This window comes from Antedon mediterranea, chromosome 6 (genome assembly GCF_964355755.1).
Source record: "Antedon mediterranea chromosome 6, ecAntMedi1.1, whole genome shotgun sequence".
In the NCBI taxonomy this organism is placed as follows: Eukaryota; Metazoa; Echinodermata; class Crinoidea; order Comatulida; family Antedonidae; genus Antedon; species Antedon mediterranea.
The window spans coordinates 8,842,847-8,857,149 of NC_092675.1; the positions used below are offsets into that span (position 1 = coordinate 8,842,847).

At 36.1% G+C, this 14,303-nt stretch overlaps 29 non-coding genes across 29 annotated transcripts; all 29 read left to right on the top strand.

The window, feature by feature from the left end:
- The first annotated feature begins 778 nt into the window (after window positions 1-778).
- Window positions 779-897, top strand: LOC140052914 (5S ribosomal RNA). Its single transcript, XR_011845825.1, has one exon. It is a non-coding gene; the product is annotated as a 5S ribosomal RNA (ribosomal RNA).
- Window positions 898-1,015: 118 nt separating this feature from the next.
- On the top strand, window positions 1,016-1,134 carry LOC140053458 (5S ribosomal RNA). The gene has a single exon (XR_011846319.1). It is a non-coding gene; the product is annotated as a 5S ribosomal RNA (ribosomal RNA).
- A 118-nt stretch (window positions 1,135-1,252) lies between these two features.
- Window positions 1,253-1,371, top strand: LOC140052844 (5S ribosomal RNA). Its single transcript, XR_011845759.1, has one exon. It is a non-coding gene; the product is annotated as a 5S ribosomal RNA (ribosomal RNA).
- A 117-nt stretch (window positions 1,372-1,488) lies between these two features.
- On the top strand, window positions 1,489-1,607 carry LOC140053171 (5S ribosomal RNA). Its single transcript, XR_011846032.1, has one exon. It is a non-coding gene; the product is annotated as a 5S ribosomal RNA (ribosomal RNA).
- Window positions 1,608-2,403: 796 nt separating this feature from the next.
- On the top strand, window positions 2,404-2,522 carry LOC140052785 (5S ribosomal RNA). The gene has a single exon (XR_011845701.1). It is a non-coding gene; the product is annotated as a 5S ribosomal RNA (ribosomal RNA).
- A 117-nt stretch (window positions 2,523-2,639) lies between these two features.
- On the top strand, window positions 2,640-2,758 carry LOC140053172 (5S ribosomal RNA). The gene has a single exon (XR_011846033.1). It is a non-coding gene; the product is annotated as a 5S ribosomal RNA (ribosomal RNA).
- A 796-nt stretch (window positions 2,759-3,554) lies between these two features.
- Window positions 3,555-3,673, top strand: LOC140052915 (5S ribosomal RNA). The gene has a single exon (XR_011845826.1). It is a non-coding gene; the product is annotated as a 5S ribosomal RNA (ribosomal RNA).
- A 118-nt stretch (window positions 3,674-3,791) lies between these two features.
- Window positions 3,792-3,910, top strand: LOC140053459 (5S ribosomal RNA). The gene has a single exon (XR_011846320.1). It is a non-coding gene; the product is annotated as a 5S ribosomal RNA (ribosomal RNA).
- Window positions 3,911-4,027: 117 nt separating this feature from the next.
- LOC140053173 (5S ribosomal RNA) lies at window positions 4,028-4,146 on the top strand. Its single transcript, XR_011846034.1, has one exon. It is a non-coding gene; the product is annotated as a 5S ribosomal RNA (ribosomal RNA).
- A 118-nt stretch (window positions 4,147-4,264) lies between these two features.
- Window positions 4,265-4,383, top strand: LOC140053176 (5S ribosomal RNA). Its single transcript, XR_011846036.1, has one exon. It is a non-coding gene; the product is annotated as a 5S ribosomal RNA (ribosomal RNA).
- Window positions 4,384-5,180: 797 nt separating this feature from the next.
- LOC140052786 (5S ribosomal RNA) lies at window positions 5,181-5,299 on the top strand. Its single transcript, XR_011845702.1, has one exon. It is a non-coding gene; the product is annotated as a 5S ribosomal RNA (ribosomal RNA).
- Window positions 5,300-5,417: 118 nt separating this feature from the next.
- Window positions 5,418-5,536, top strand: LOC140053177 (5S ribosomal RNA). The gene has a single exon (XR_011846037.1). It is a non-coding gene; the product is annotated as a 5S ribosomal RNA (ribosomal RNA).
- A 798-nt stretch (window positions 5,537-6,334) lies between these two features.
- Window positions 6,335-6,453, top strand: LOC140053178 (5S ribosomal RNA). Its single transcript, XR_011846038.1, has one exon. It is a non-coding gene; the product is annotated as a 5S ribosomal RNA (ribosomal RNA).
- A 120-nt stretch (window positions 6,454-6,573) lies between these two features.
- LOC140053179 (5S ribosomal RNA) lies at window positions 6,574-6,692 on the top strand. Its single transcript, XR_011846039.1, has one exon. It is a non-coding gene; the product is annotated as a 5S ribosomal RNA (ribosomal RNA).
- A 118-nt stretch (window positions 6,693-6,810) lies between these two features.
- On the top strand, window positions 6,811-6,929 carry LOC140053461 (5S ribosomal RNA). The gene has a single exon (XR_011846322.1). It is a non-coding gene; the product is annotated as a 5S ribosomal RNA (ribosomal RNA).
- A 795-nt stretch (window positions 6,930-7,724) lies between these two features.
- Window positions 7,725-7,843, top strand: LOC140053180 (5S ribosomal RNA). The gene has a single exon (XR_011846041.1). It is a non-coding gene; the product is annotated as a 5S ribosomal RNA (ribosomal RNA).
- Window positions 7,844-7,961: 118 nt separating this feature from the next.
- On the top strand, window positions 7,962-8,080 carry LOC140053553 (5S ribosomal RNA). Its single transcript, XR_011846410.1, has one exon. It is a non-coding gene; the product is annotated as a 5S ribosomal RNA (ribosomal RNA).
- Window positions 8,081-8,813: 733 nt separating this feature from the next.
- Window positions 8,814-8,932, top strand: LOC140052917 (5S ribosomal RNA). The gene has a single exon (XR_011845828.1). It is a non-coding gene; the product is annotated as a 5S ribosomal RNA (ribosomal RNA).
- A 117-nt stretch (window positions 8,933-9,049) lies between these two features.
- Window positions 9,050-9,168, top strand: LOC140053181 (5S ribosomal RNA). Its single transcript, XR_011846042.1, has one exon. It is a non-coding gene; the product is annotated as a 5S ribosomal RNA (ribosomal RNA).
- Window positions 9,169-9,963: 795 nt separating this feature from the next.
- LOC140053182 (5S ribosomal RNA) lies at window positions 9,964-10,082 on the top strand. Its single transcript, XR_011846043.1, has one exon. It is a non-coding gene; the product is annotated as a 5S ribosomal RNA (ribosomal RNA).
- Window positions 10,083-10,199: 117 nt separating this feature from the next.
- On the top strand, window positions 10,200-10,318 carry LOC140053183 (5S ribosomal RNA). The gene has a single exon (XR_011846044.1). It is a non-coding gene; the product is annotated as a 5S ribosomal RNA (ribosomal RNA).
- A 796-nt stretch (window positions 10,319-11,114) lies between these two features.
- LOC140052918 (5S ribosomal RNA) lies at window positions 11,115-11,233 on the top strand. The gene has a single exon (XR_011845829.1). It is a non-coding gene; the product is annotated as a 5S ribosomal RNA (ribosomal RNA).
- Window positions 11,234-11,351: 118 nt separating this feature from the next.
- LOC140053462 (5S ribosomal RNA) lies at window positions 11,352-11,470 on the top strand. Its single transcript, XR_011846323.1, has one exon. It is a non-coding gene; the product is annotated as a 5S ribosomal RNA (ribosomal RNA).
- A 117-nt stretch (window positions 11,471-11,587) lies between these two features.
- On the top strand, window positions 11,588-11,706 carry LOC140053184 (5S ribosomal RNA). The gene has a single exon (XR_011846045.1). It is a non-coding gene; the product is annotated as a 5S ribosomal RNA (ribosomal RNA).
- Window positions 11,707-12,531: 825 nt separating this feature from the next.
- LOC140053186 (5S ribosomal RNA) lies at window positions 12,532-12,650 on the top strand. The gene has a single exon (XR_011846046.1). It is a non-coding gene; the product is annotated as a 5S ribosomal RNA (ribosomal RNA).
- A 117-nt stretch (window positions 12,651-12,767) lies between these two features.
- On the top strand, window positions 12,768-12,886 carry LOC140053188 (5S ribosomal RNA). Its single transcript, XR_011846048.1, has one exon. It is a non-coding gene; the product is annotated as a 5S ribosomal RNA (ribosomal RNA).
- Window positions 12,887-13,682: 796 nt separating this feature from the next.
- Window positions 13,683-13,801, top strand: LOC140052919 (5S ribosomal RNA). Its single transcript, XR_011845830.1, has one exon. It is a non-coding gene; the product is annotated as a 5S ribosomal RNA (ribosomal RNA).
- Window positions 13,802-13,919: 118 nt separating this feature from the next.
- LOC140053463 (5S ribosomal RNA) lies at window positions 13,920-14,038 on the top strand. The gene has a single exon (XR_011846324.1). It is a non-coding gene; the product is annotated as a 5S ribosomal RNA (ribosomal RNA).
- Window positions 14,039-14,156: 118 nt separating this feature from the next.
- Window positions 14,157-14,275, top strand: LOC140052845 (5S ribosomal RNA). Its single transcript, XR_011845760.1, has one exon. It is a non-coding gene; the product is annotated as a 5S ribosomal RNA (ribosomal RNA).
- The last annotated feature ends 28 nt before the right edge of the window (window positions 14,276-14,303 follow it).

Consider the following 14,303-nt stretch of genomic DNA (forward strand, 5'->3'; position numbering starts at 1 on the left):
ATTATACTAAATAAAGTTTATTTTACCTTTCAATTATATTTTTATGACAGTAACTATAAGATCTTTCTAAGTTATAATCTTGAACCGCAAGTAACCGAATGTCTACAACCGTACCAGGTTGCCTAGCCTGTGAATATCTGTTGTCGTACACCTGTTTTTATCTTTTTAATAATCCTAAAATATAGTCTCGTTTAAGTGTTTCGATTTTCCAAAAATGTGTTTATACTGTTGATGATAGTATAAGTAAATAAATTCAAACTGTAACCGCAATTAATCGAAAGTTTTTCAACTAAACTGCATTGAAAACAACTGTTCTCGTCCGATCACTGAAGTTAAACAAGTTGTTGTTCAAAGACATGTTTGTTGTTGTATGTTGCTGCTGTGGTGACGGTACAAACGTCACTGTACTACGCGGGCGTCCACTTGTGTGCGCGTTTGATTCTTAGCAACAAAGCGGCCTGAATCTTTTGTACATGCCGCTATTGTGTTATGCTTCTTTGTACAGTGTTATTGTTTCCTTTATATTATCTTTTTAAGAACCTCAGTATAACTTTTTAAATTATACTAAACAAAGTTGAATTTACCTTTCAAGTATGTGTTTCTTCAACAGAAGTGGGTGTAAATACCAACGTCATGGTTTCAGCAGCTGCTAATTTCAATCCTAGAAAATGTTCTATAATAAATGAACAAAACTATTAGGTTATAGGATATATGTGTTTATAGAGATTTTGACAGTGAATATAAGATTTATATATACTTGAACCGCAAGTAACCGAACGTCTACAACCATACCATGTTGAAAACACCGGTTCTCGTCCGAACACCGCAGTTAAACAACGTCGGGCCTCGTTAGTACTTGGATGGGAGACCGCCTGGGAATACCTGGTGTCGTAGACCTATGTTTAACTTTTTTAAATTATACTAAACAAAGTTTATTTTACCTTTCAATTATGTTTTTATGACAGTAACTATAAGATCTTTCTGAGTTATAATCTTGAACCGCAAGTAACCGAATGTCTACAACCATACCACGTTGAAAACACCGGTTCTCCTCCGAACACCGCAGTTAAACAACGTCGGGCCTGGTTAGTACTTGGATGGGAGACCGCCTGGGAATACCTGGTGTCGTAGACCTATGTTTAACTTTTTTAAATTATACTAAACAATGTTTATTTTACCTTTCAATTATGTTTTTATGACAGTAACTATAAGATCTTTCTAAGTTATAATCTTGAACCGCAAGTAACCGAACGTCTACAACCATACCACGTTGAAAACACCGGTTCTCCTCCGAACACCGCAGTTAAACAACGTCGGGCCTGGTTAGTACTTGGATGGGAGACCGCCTGGGAATACGTGGTGTCGTAGACCTATGTTTAACTTTTTTAAATTATACTAAACAATGTTTATTTTACCTTTCAATTATGTTTTTTGACAGTAACTATAAGATCTTTCTCAGTTATAATCTTGAACCGCAAGGAACCGAATGTCTACAACCATACCACGTTGAAAACACCGGTTCTCGTCCGAACACCGCAGTTAAACAACGTCGGGCCTGGTTAGTACTTGGATGGGAGACCGCCTGGGAATACCTGGTGTCGTAGACCTATGTTTAACTTTTTTAAATTATACTAAATAAAGTTTATTTTACCTTTCAATTATATTTTCAAGACAGTAACTATAAGATCTTTCTAAGTTCTAATCTTGAACCGCAAGTAACCGAATGTCTACAACCGTACCAGGTTGCCTAGCCTGTGAATATCTGTTGTCGTACACCTGTTTTTATCTTTTTAATAATCCTAAAATATAGTCTCCTTTAAGTGTTTCGATTTTCCAAAAATGTGTTTATACTGTTGATGATAGTATAAGTAAATAAATTCAAACTTTAACCGCAATTAATCGAAAGTTTTTCAACTAAACTGCATTGAAAACAACGGTTCTCGTCCGATCACTGAAGTTAAACAAGTTGTTGTTCAAAGACATGTTTGTTGTTGTATGTTGCTGCTGTGGTGACGGTACAAACGTCACTGTACTACGCGGGCGTCCACTTGTGTGCGCGTTTGATTCTTAGCAACAAAGCGGCCTGAATCTTTTGTACATGCCGCTAATGTGTTATGCTTCATTGTACAGTGTTATTGTTTCCTTTATATTATCTTTTTAAGAACCTCAGTATAACTTTTTAAATTATACTAAACAAAGTTGAATTTACCTTTCAAGTATGTGTTTCTTCAACAGAAGTGGGTGTAAATACCAACGTCATGGTTTCAGCAGCTGCTAATTTCAATCCTAGAAAATGTTCTATAATAAATGAACAAAACTATTAGGTTATAGGATATATATATTTATAGAGATTTTGACAGTGAATATAAGATGTATATATACTTGAACCGCAAGTAACCGAACGTCTACAACCATACCACGTTGAAAACACCGGTTCTCGTCCAAACACCGCAGTTAAACAACGTCGGGCCTGGTTAGTACTTGGATGGGAGACCGCCTGGGAATACCTGGTGTCGTAGACCTATGTTTAACTTTTTTAAATTATACTAAACAATGTTTATTTTACCTTTCAATTATGTTTTTTGACAGTAACTATAAGATCTTTCTCAGTTATAATCTTGAACCGCAAGGAACCGAATGTCTACAACCATACCACGTTGAAAACACCGGTTCTCGTCCGAACACCGCAGTTAAACAACGTCGGGCCTGGTTAGTACTTGGATGGGAGACCGCCTGGGAATACCTGGTGTCGTAGACCTATGTTTAACTTTTTTAAATTATACTAAATAAAGTTTATTTTACCTTTCAATTATATTTTTATGACAGTAACTATAAGATCTTTCTAAGTTATAATCTTGAACCGCAAGTAACCGAATGTCTACAACCGTACCAGGTTGCCTAGCCTGTGAATATCTGTTGTCGTACACCTGTTTTTATCTTTTTAATAATCCTAAAATATAGTCTCGTTTAAGTGTTTCGATTTTCCAAAAATGTGTTTATACTGTTGATGATAGTATAAGTAAATAAATTCAAACTGTAACCGCAATTAATCGAAAGTTTTTCAACTAAACTGCATTGAAAACAACTGTTCTCGTCCGATCACTGAAGTTAAACAAGTTGTTGTTCAAAGACATGTTTGTTGTTGTATGTTGCTGCTGTGGTGACGGTACAAACGTCACTGTACTACGCGGGCGTCCACTTGTGTGCGCGTTTGATTCTTAGCAACAAAGCGGCCTGAATCTTTTGTACATGCCGCTATTGTGTTATGCTTCTTTGTACAGTGTTATTATTTCCTTTATATTATCTTTTTAAGAACCTCAGTATAACTTTTTAAATTATACTAAACAAAGTTGAATTTACCTTTCAAGTATGTGTTTCTTCAACAGAAGTGGGTGTAAATACCAACGTCATGGTTTCAGCAGCTGCTAATTTCAATCCTAGAAAATGTTCTATAATAAATGAACAAAACTATTAGGTTATAGGATATATGTGTTTATAGAGATTTTGACAGTGAATATAAGATTTATATATACTTGAACCGCAAGTAACCGAACGTCTACAACCATACCATGTTGAAAACACCGGTTCTCGTCCGAACACCGCAGTTAAACAACGTCGGGCCTCGTTAGTACTTGGATGGGAGACCGCCTGGGAATACCTGGTGTCGTAGACCTATGTTTAACTTTTTTAAATTATACTAAACAAAGTTTATTTTACCTTTCAATTATGTTTTTATGACAGTAACTATAAGATCTTTCTAAGTTATAATCTTGAACCGCAAGTAACCGAACGTCTACAACCATACCACGTTGAAAACACCGGTTCTCCTCCGAACACCGCAGTTAAACAACGTCGGGCCTGGTTAGTACTTGGATGGGAGACCGCCTGGGAATACCTGGTGTCGTAGACCTATGTTTAACTTTTTTAAATTATACTAAACAATGTTTATTTTACCTTTCAATTATGTTTTTTGACAGTAACTATAAGATCTTTCTCAGTTATAATCTTGAACCGCAAGTAACCGAATGTCTACAACCATACCACGTTGAAAACACCGGTTCTCGTCCGAACACCGCAGTTAAACAACGTCGGGCCTGGTTAGTACTTGGATGGGAGACCGCCTGGGAATACCTGGTGTCGTAGACCTATGTTTAACTTTTTTAAATTATACTAAACAATGTTTATTTTAACTTTCAATTATGTTTTTATGACAGTAACTATAAGATCTTTCTAAGTTATAATCTTGAACCGCAAGTAACCGAACGTCTACAACCATACCACGTTGAAAACACCGGTTCTCGTCCGAACACCGCAGTTAAACAACGTCGGGCCTGGTTAGTACTTGGATGGGAGACCGCCTGGGAATACCTGGTGTCGTAGACCTATGTTTAACTTTTTTAAATTATACTAAATAAAGTTTATTTTACCTTTCAATTATATTTTCATGACAGTAACTATAAGATCTTTCTAAGTTATAATCTTGAACCGCAAGTAACCGAATGTCTACAACCGTACCAGGTTGCCTAGCCTGTGAATATCTGTTGTCGTACACCTGTTTTTATCTTTTTAATAATCCTAAAATATAGTCTCCTTTAAGTGTTTCGATTTTCCAAAAATATGTTTATACTGTTGATGATAGTATAAGTAAATAAATTCAAACTGTAACCGCAATTAATCGAAAGTTTTTCAACTAAACTGCATTGAAAACAACGGTTCTCGTCCGATCACTGAAGTTAAACAAGTTGTTGTTCAAAGACATGTTTGTTGTTGTATGTTGCTGCTGTGGTGACGGTACAAACGTCACTGTACTACGCGGGCGTCCACTTGTGTGCGCGTTTGATTCTTAGCAACAAAGCGGCCTGAATCTTTTGTACATGCCGCTAATGTGTTATGCTTCATTGTACAGTGTTATTGTTTCCTTTATATTATCTTTTTAAGAACCTCAGTATAACTTTTTAAATTATACTAAACAAAGTTGAATTTACCTTTCAAGTATGTGTTTCTTCAACAGAAGTGGGTGTAAATATCAACGTCATGGTTTCAGCAGCTGCTAATTTCAATCCTAGAAAATGTTCTATAATAAATGAACAAAAGTATTAGGTTATAGGATATATGTGTTTATAGAGATTTTGACAGTGAATATAAGATTTATATATACTTTGAACCGCAAGTAACCGAACGTCTACAACCATACCACGTTGAAAACACCGGTTCTCGTCCAAACACCGCAGTTAAACAACGTCGGGCCTGGTTAGTACTTGGATGGGAGACCGCCTGGGAATACCTGGTGTCGTAGACCTATGTTTAACTTTTTTAAATTATACTAAACAATGTTTATTTTACCTTTCAATTATGTTTTTATGACAGTAACTATAAGATCTTTCTAAGTTATAATCTTGAACCGCAAGTAACCGAACGTCTACAACCATACCACGTTGAAAACACCGGTTCTCGTCCGAACACCGCAGTTAAACAACGTCGGGCCTGGTTAGTACTTGGATGGGAGACCGCCTGGGAATACCTGGTGTCGTAGACCTATGTTTAACTTTTTTAAATTATACTAAATAAAGTTTATTTTACCTTTCAATTATATTTTCAAGACAGTAACTATAAGATCTTTCTAAGTTCTAATCTTGAACCGCAAGTAACCGAATGTCTACAACCGTACCAGGTTGCCTAGCCTGTGAATATCTGTTGTCGTACACCTGTTTTTATCTTTTTAATAATCCTAAAATATAGTCTCCTTTAAGTGTTTCGATTTTCCAAAAATGTGTTTATACTGTTGATGATAGTATAAGTAAATAAATTCAAACTTTAACCGCAATTAATCGAAAGTTTTTCAACTAAACTGCATTGAAAACAACGGTTCTCGTCCGATCACTGAAGTTAAACAAGTTGTTGTTCAAAGACATGTTTGTTGTTGTATGTTGCTGCTGTGGTGACGGTACAAACGTCACTGTACTACGCGGGCGTCCACTTGTGTGCGCGTTTGATTCTTAGCAACAAAGCGGCCTGAATCTTTTGTACATGCCGCTAATGTGTTATGCTTCATTGTACAGTGTTATTGTTTCCTTTATATTATCTTTTTAAGAACCTCAGTATAACTTTTTAAATTATACTAAACAAAGTTGAATTTACCTTTCAAGTATGTGTTTCTTCAACAGAAGTGGGTGTAAATACCAACGTCATGGTTTCAGCAGCTGCTAATTTCAATCCTAGAAAATGTTCTATAATAAATGAACAAAACTATTAGGTTATAGGATATATATGTTTATAGAGAGATTTTGACAGTGAATATAAGATGTATATATACTTGAACCGCAAGTAACCGAACGTCTACAACCATACCACGTTGAAAACACCGGTTCTCGTCCGAACACCGCAGTTAAACAACGTCGGGCCTGGTTAGTACTTGGATGGGAGACCGCCTGGGAATACCTGGTGTCGTAGACCTATGTTTAACTTTTTTAAATTATACTAAACAATGTTTATTTTACCTTTCAATTATGTTTTTTGACAGTAACTATAAGATCTTTCTCAGTTATAATAATCTTGAACCGCAAGTAACCGAATGTCTACAACCATACCACGTTGAAAACACCGGTTCTCGTCCGAACACCGCAGTTAAACAACGTCGGGCCTGGTTAGTACTTGGATGGGAGACCGCCTGGGAATACCTGGTGTCGTAGACCTATGTTTAACTTTTTAAAATTATACTAAATAAAGTTTATTTTACCTTTCAATTATATTTTTATGACAGTAACTATAAGATCTTTCTAAGTTATAATCTTGAACCGCAAGTAACCGAACGTCTACAACCATACCACGTTGAAAACACCGGTTCTCCTCCGAACACCGCAGTTAAACAACGTCGGGCCTGGTTAGTACTTGGATGGGAGACCGCCTGGGAATACCTGGTGTCGTAGACCTATGTTTAACTTTTTTAAATTATACTAAACAATGTTTATTTTACCTTTCAATTATGTTTTTTGACAGTAACTATAAGATCTTTCTCAGTTATAATCTTGAACCGCAAGTAACCGAATGTCTACAACCGTACCAGGTTGCCTAGCCTGTGAATATCTGTTGTCGTACACCTGTTTTTATCTTTTTAATAATCCTAAAATATAGTCTCGTTTAAGTGTTTCGATTTTCCAAAAATGTGTTTATACTGTTGATGATAGTATAAGTAAATAAATTCAAACTGTAACCGCAATTAATCGAAAGTTTTTCAACTAAACTGCATTGAAAACAACGGTTCTCGTCCGATCACTGAAGTTAAACAAGTTGTTGTTCAAAGACATGTTTGTTGTTGTATGTTGCTGCTGTGGTGACGGTACAAACGTCACTGTACTACGCGGGCGTCCACTTGTGTGCGCGTTTGATTCTTAGCAACAAAGCGGCCTGAATCTTTTGTACATGCCGCTAATGTGTTATGCTTCATTGTACAGTGTTATTGTTTCCTTTATATTATCTTTTTAAGAACCTCAGTATAACTTTTTAAATTATACTAAACAAAGTTGAATTTACCTTTCAAGTATGTGTTTCTTCAACAGAAGTGGGTGTAAATACCAACGTCATGGTTTCAGCAGCTGCTAATTTCAATCCTAGAAAATGTTCTATAATAAATGAACAAAACTATTAGGTTATAGGATATATATGTTTATAGAGATTTTGACAGTGAATATAAGATGTATATATACTTGAACCGCAAGTAACCGAACGTCTACAACCATACCACGTTGAAAACACCGGTTCTCGTCCGAACACCGCAGTTAAACAACGTCGGGCCTGGTTAGTACTTGGATGGGAGACCGCCTGGGAATACCTGGTGTCGTAGACCTATGTTTAACTTTTTTAAATTATACTAAAAAAATGTTTATTTTACCTTTCAATTATGTTTTTTGACAGTAACTATAAGATCTTTCTCAGTTATAATCTTGAACCGCAAGTAACCGAATGTCTACAACCATACCACGTTGAAAACACCGGTTCTCGTCCGAACACCGCAGTTAAACAACGTCGGGCCTGGTTAGTACTTGGATGGAAGACCGCCTGGGAATACCTGGTGTCGTAGACCTATGTTTAACTTTTTTAAATTATACTAAACAATGTTTATTTTACCTTTCAATTATGTTTTTTGACAGTAACTATAAGTTCTTTCTCAGTTATAATCTTGAACCGCAAGTAACCGAATGTCTACAACCGTACCAGGTTGCCTAGCCTGTGAATATCTGTTGTCGTACACCTGTTTTTATCTTTTTAATAATCCTAAAATATAGTCTCGTTTAAGTGTTTCTATTTTCCAAAAATGTGTTTATACTGTTGATGATAGTATAAGTAAATAAATTCAAACTGTAACCGCAATTAATCGAAAGTTTTTCAACTAAACTGCATTGAAAACAACGGTTCTCGTCCGATCACTGAAGTTAAACAAGTTGTTGTTCAAAGACATGTTTGTTGTTGTATGTTGCTGCTGTGGTGACGGTACAAACGTCACTGTACTACGCGGGCGTCCACTTGTGTGCGCGTTTGATTCTTAGCAACAAAGCGGCCTGAATCTTTTGTACATGCCGCTAATGTGTTATGCTTCATTGTACAGTGTTATTGTTTCCTTTATATTATCTTTTTAAGAACCTCAGTATAACTTTTTAAATTATACTAAACAAAGTTGAATTTACCTTTCAAGTATGTGTTTCTTCAACAGAAGTGGGTGTAAATATCAACGTCATGGTTTCAGCAGCTGCTAATTTCAATCCTAGAAAATGTTCTATAATAAATGAACAAAAGTATTAGGTTATAAGTAACCGAACGTCTACAACCATACCATGTTGAAAACACCGGTTCTCGTCCGAACACCGCAGTTAAACAACGTCGGGCCTCGTTAGTACTTGGATGGGAGACCGCCTGGGAATACCTGGTGTCGTAGACCTATGTTTAACTTTTTTAAATTATACTAAACAATGTTTATTTTACCTTTCAATTATGTTTTTTGACAGTAACTATAAGATCTTTCTAAGTTATAATCTTGAACCGCAAGTAACCGAACGTCTACAACCATACCACGTTGAAAACACCGGTTCTCGTCCGAACACCGCAGTTAAACAACGTCGGGCCTGGTTAGTACTTGGATGGGAGACCGCCTGGGAATACCTGGTGTCGTAGACCTATGTTTAACTTTTTTAAATTATACTAAACAATGTTTATTTTACCTTTCAATTATGTTTTTTGACAGTAACTATAAGATCTTTCTCAGTTATAATCTTGAACCGCAAGTAACCGAATGTCTACAACCGTACCAGGTTGCCTAGCCTGTGAATATCTGTTGTCGTACACCATTTTTTATCTTTTTAATAATCCTAAAATATAGTCTCGTTTAAGTGTTTCTATTTTCCAAAAATGTGTTTATACTGTTGATGATAGTATAAGTAAATAAATTCAAACTGTAACCGCAATTAATCGAAAGTTTTTCAACTAAACTGCATTGAAAACAACGGTTCTCGTCCGATCACTGAAGTTAAACAAGTTGTTGTTCAAAGACATGTTTGTTGTTGTATGTTGCTGCTGTGGTGACGGTACAAACGTCACTGTACTACGCGGGCGTCCACTTGTGTGCGCGTTTGATTCTTAGCAACAACGCGGCCTGAATCTTTTGTACATGCCGCTATTGTGTTATGCTTCTTTGTACAGTGTTATTGTTTCCTTTATATTATCTTTTTAAGAACCTCAGTATAACTTTTTAAATTATACTAAACAAAGTTGAATTTACCTTTCAAGTATGTGTTTCTTCAACAGAAGTGGGTGTAAATACCAACGTCATGGTTTCAGCAGCTGCTAATTTCAATCCTAGAAAATGTTCTATAATAAATGAACAAAACTATTAGGTTATAGGATATATATATTTATAGAGATTTTGACAGTGAATATAAGATGTATATATACTTGAACCGCAAGTAACCGAACGTCTACAACCATACCACGTTGAAAACACCGGTTCTCGTCCGAACACCGCAGTTAAACAACGTCGGGCCTGGTTAGTACTTGGATGGGAGACCGCCTGGGAATACCTGGTGTCGTAGACCTATGTTTAACTTTTTTAAATTATACTAAACAATGTTTATTTTTCCTTTCAATTATGTTTTTTGACAGTAACTATAAGATCTTTCTCAGTTATAATCTTGAACCGCAAGGAACCGAATGTCTACAACCATACCACGTTGAAAACACCGGTTCTCGTCCGAACACCGCAGTTAAACAACGTCGGGCCTGGTTAGTACTTGGATGGGAGACCGCCTGGGAATACCTGGTGTCGTAGACCTATGTTTAACTTTTTTAAATTATACTAAATAAAGTTTATTTTACCTTTCAATTATATTTTTATGACAGTAACTATAAGATCTTTCTAAGTTATAATCTTGAACCGCAAGTAACCGAATGTCTACAACCGTACCAGGTTGCCTAGCCTGTGAATATCTGTTGTCGTACACCTGTTTTTATCTTTTTAATAATCCTAAAATATAGTCTCGTTTAAGTGTTTCGATTTTCCAAAAATGTGTTTATACTGTTGATGATAGTATAAGTAAATAAATTCAAACTGTAACCGCAATTAATCGAAAGTTTTTCAACTAAACTGCATTGAAAACAACTGTTCTCGTCCGATCACTGAAGTTAAACAAGTTGTTGTTCAAAGACATGTTTGTTGTTGTATGTTGCTGCTGTGGTGACGGTACAAACGTCACTGTACTACGCGGGCGTCCACTTGTGTGCGCGTTTGATTCTTAGCAACAAAGCGGCCTGAATCTTTTGTACATGCCGCTATTGTGTTATGCTTCTTTGTACAGTGTTATTATTTCCTTTATATTATCTTTTTAAGAACCTCAGTATAACTTTTTAAATTATACTAAACAAAGTTGAATTTACCTTTCAAGTATGTGTTTCTTCAACAGAAGTGGGTGTAAATACCAACGTCATGGTTTCAGCAGCTGCTAATTTCAATCCTAGAAAATGTTCTATAATAAATGAACAAAACTATTAGGTTATAGGATATATGTGTTTATAGAGATTTTGACAGTGAATATAAGATTTATATATACTTGAACCGCAAGTAACCGAACGTCTACAACCATACCATGTTGAAAACACCGGTTCTCGTCCGAACACCGCAGTTAAACAACGTCGGGCCTCGTTAGTACTTGGATGGGAGACCGCCTGGGAATACCTGGTGTCGTAGACCTATGTTTAACTTTTTTAAATTATACTAAACAAAGTTTATTTTACCTTTCAATTATGTTTTTATGACAGTAACTATAAGATCTTTCTAAGTTATAATCTTGAACCGCAAGTAACCGAACGTCTACAACCATACCACGTTGAAAACACCGGTTCTCCTCCGAACACCGCAGTTAAACAACGTCGGGCCTGGTTAGTACTTGGATGGGAGACCGCCTGGGAATACCTGGTGTCGTAGACCTATGTTTAACTTTTTTAAATTATACTAAACAATGTTTATTTTACCTTTCAATTATGTTTTTTGACAGTAACTATAAGATCTTTCTCAGTTATAATCTTGAACCGCAAGTAACCGAATGTCTACAACCATACCACGTTGAAAACACCGGTTCTCGTCCGAACACCGCAGTTAAACAACGTCGGGCCTGGTTAGTACTTGGATGGGAGACCGCCTGGGAATACCTGGTGTCGTAGACCTATGTTTAACTTTTTTAAATTATACTAAACAATGTTTATTTTACCTTTCAATTATGTTTTTTGACAGTAACTATAAGATCTTTCTCAGTTATAATCTTGAACCGCAAGTAACCGAATGTCTACAACCGTACCAGGTTGCCTAGCCTGTGAATATCTGTTGTCGTACACCTGTTTTTATCTTTTTAATAATCCTAAAATATAGTCTCGTTTAAGTGTTTCTATTTTCCAAAAATGTGTTTATACTGTTGATGATAGTATAAGTAAATAAATTCAAACTGTAACCGCAATTAATCGAAAGTTTTTCAACTAAACTGCATTGAAAACAACGGTTCTCGTCCGATCACTGAAGTTAAACAAGTTGTTGTTCAAAGACATGTTTGTTGTTGCAGGGAGTTGTAACAACTCCCTGGTTGTTGTATGTTGCTGCTGTGGTGACGGTACAAACGTCACTGTACTACGCGGGCGTCCACTTGTGTGCGCGTTTGATTCTTAGCAACAACGCGGCCTGAATCTTTTGTACATGCCGCTATTGTGTTATGCTTCTTTGTACAGTGTTATTGTTTCCTTTATATTATCTTTTTAAGAACCTCAGTATAACTTTTTAAATTATACTAAAAAAAGTTGAATTTACCTTTCAAGTATGTGTTTCTTCAACAGAAGTGGGTGTAAATACCAACGTCATGGTTTCAGCAGCTGCTAATTTCAATCCTAGAAAATGTTCTATAATAAATGAACAAAACTATTAGGTTATAGGATATATATATTTATAGAGATTTTGACAGTGAATATAAGATGTATATATACTTGAACCGCAAGTAACCGAACGTCTACAACCATACCACGTTGAAAACACCGGTTCTCGTCCGAACACCGCAGTTAAACAACGTCGGGCCTGGTTAGTACTTGGATGGGAGACCGCCTGGGAATACCTGGTGTCGTAGACCTATGTTTAACTTTTTTAAATTATACTAAACAATGTTTATTTTACCTTTCAATTATGTTTTTTGACAGTAACTATAAGATCTTTCTCAGTTATAATCTTGAACCGCAAGGAACCGAATGTCTACAACCATACCACGTTGAAAACACCGGTTCTCGTCCGAACACCGCAGTTAAACAACGTCGGGCCTGGTTAGTACTTGGATGGGAGACCGCCTGGGAATACCTGGTGTCGTAGACCTATGTTTAACTTTTTTAAATTATACTAAATAAAGTTTATTTTACCTTTCAATTATATTTTTATGACAGTAACTATAAGATCTTTCTAAGTTATAATCTTGAACCGCAAGTAACCGAATGTCTACAACCGTACCAGGTTGCCTAGCCTGTGAATATCTGTTGTCGTACACCTGTTTTTATCTTTTTAATAATCCTAAAATATAGTCTCGTTTAAGTGTTTCGATTTTCCAAAAATGTGTTTATACTGTTGATGATAGTATAAGTAAATAAATTCAAACTGTAACCGCAATTAATCGAAAGTTTTTCAACTAAACTGCATTGAAAACAACTGTTCTCGTCCGATCACTGAAGTTAAACAAGTTGTTGTTCAAAGACATGTTTGTTGTTGTATGTTGCTGCTGTGGTGACGGTACAAACGTCACTGTACTACGCGGGCGTCCACTTGTGTGCGCGTTTGATTCTTAGCAACAAAGCGGCCTGAATCTTTTGTACATGCCGCTATTGTGTTATGCTTCTTTGTACAGTGTTATTGTTTCCTTTATATTATCTTTTTAAGAACCTCAGTATAACTTTTTAAATTATACTAAACAAAGTTGAATTTACCTTTCAAGTATGTGTTTCTTCAACAGAAGTGGGTGTAAATACCAACGTCATGGTTTCAGCAGCTGCTAATTTCAATCCTAGAAAATGTTCTATAATAAATGAACAAAACTATTAGGTTATAGGATATATGTGTTTATAGAGATTTTGACAGTGAATATAAGATTTATATATACTTGAACCGCAAGTAACCGAACGTCTACAACCATACCATGTTGAAAACACCGGTTCTCGTCCGAACACCGCAGTTAAACAACGTCGGGCCTCGTTAGTACTTGGATGGGAGACCGCCTGGGAATACCTGGTGTCGTAGACCTATGTTTAACTTTTTTAAATTATACTAAACAAAGTTTATTTTACCTTTCAATTATGTTTTTATGACAGTAACTATAAGATCTTTCTGAGTTATAATCTTGAACCGCAAGTAACCGAATGTCTACAACCATACCACGTTGAAAACACCGGTTCTCCTCCGAACACCGCAGTTAAACAACGTCGGGCCTGGTTAGTACTTGGATGGGAGACCGCCTGGGAATACCTGGTGTCGTAGACCTATGTTTAACTTTTTTAAATTATACTAAACAATGTTTATTTTACCTTTCAATTATGTTTTTATGACAGTAACTATAAGATCTTTCTAAGTTATAATCTTGAACCGCAAGTAACCGAACGTCTACAACCATACCACGTTGAAAACACCGGTTCTCCTCCGAACACCGCAGTTAAACAACGTCGGGCCTGGTTAGTACTTGGATGGGAGACCGCCTGGGAATACGTGGTGTCGTAGACCTATGTTTAACTTTTTTAAATTATACTAA